Below are 1,218 nucleotides of genomic sequence, written 5' to 3'. Positions count from 1 at the left end.
GACTTTGTCAAACGCTTTACTGAAGTCCATATAGATGACATCCACAGCCCTTCCCTCGTCAACCATTCCAGTCACATCTTCAACAACTTCCCCACCACGGATGTCAAGCTCACCGGCCTATAATTACCCGGGTTAAATAACGGGACCACATTAGCTATCCTCTGGGACCTCACCTGTGTCGTGATGAGACAAAGATTTGTGTCAGAGGCCCAGCGATTTCATCTCGTCTCCCTGAGCAGCCTTGGATAGATTCCATCAGGCCCTGGGGATTTGTCAGTCTTTATATTCTCTAACAAACCTAACACTTCCTCCCTTGTAATGGAGATTTTCTCCAACGGTTCAACACTCCCCTCCGAGACACTCCCAGTTAACACATCCCTCTCCTTTGTGAATACCGACGCAAAGTATTCATTTAGGATCTCTCCTACTTCTTTGGGCTCCAAGCATAATTCCCCACTTTTGTCCCTGAGAGGTCCAATTTTTTTTCCCCTGACAACCCTTTTGTTCCTAACGTATGAATAAAATGCCTTGGGATTCTCCTTAATCCTGTCTGCCAAGGGCATTTCGTGACCCCTTTTTGCCCTTCTAATTCCCCGTTTGAGTTCTTTCCTACTTTCTTTGTACTCCTCCAGAGCTCCCTCCGTTTTTAGCTGCCTGGACCTCACATACACCTCTTCTTTTTGACCAGTCCCTCAATTTCCCTGGTTATCCATGGTTCTCGAATCCTATCCTTTTTTACGGGCACATGCCTGTCCTGCAGCCCTAACAACTGTTCCTTAAAAGACTCCCACATGCCAGATGTGGATTTACCCTCAAACAGCCTCTCTCAATCAACAGCTGCCAATTTCTGCCTAATCCCACTAAAGTTAGCCTTCCCCCAATCCAACACCTTACTCTTGGGACACCACTCTTCCTTTTCCATTGCTATCCTAAAGCTAACAATTGTGGTCACTATTTGCCACATGTTCCCCTACAGAAACTTTGAAGACCTGACTGGGCTCATTCCCCAGTACTAGGTCCAGTATAGCCCCCTCTCTAGTCGGGCTATCTACATATTGTTCCAAAGAACTCTCCTGTACGCATTTCACAAATTCCTCCCCATTCAGAGTCCCTGCTCTCAGCGATTTCCAGTTTATACCAGGGAAATTGAAGTCTCCCACTACAACAACCCTATTTTTCCTGCACCTATCCAGTATCTCCTGACATATCCGTTCTTCC

The sequence above is a fragment of the Mustelus asterias genome, unplaced genomic scaffold, assembly GCF_964213995.1.
Source record: "Mustelus asterias unplaced genomic scaffold, sMusAst1.hap1.1 HAP1_SCAFFOLD_100, whole genome shotgun sequence".
Classification (NCBI taxonomy): Eukaryota; Metazoa; Chordata; class Chondrichthyes; order Carcharhiniformes; family Triakidae; genus Mustelus; species Mustelus asterias.
The sequence above is the reverse complement of the archived record's forward strand: the minus strand, read 5'-3'. Positions refer to the sequence as shown.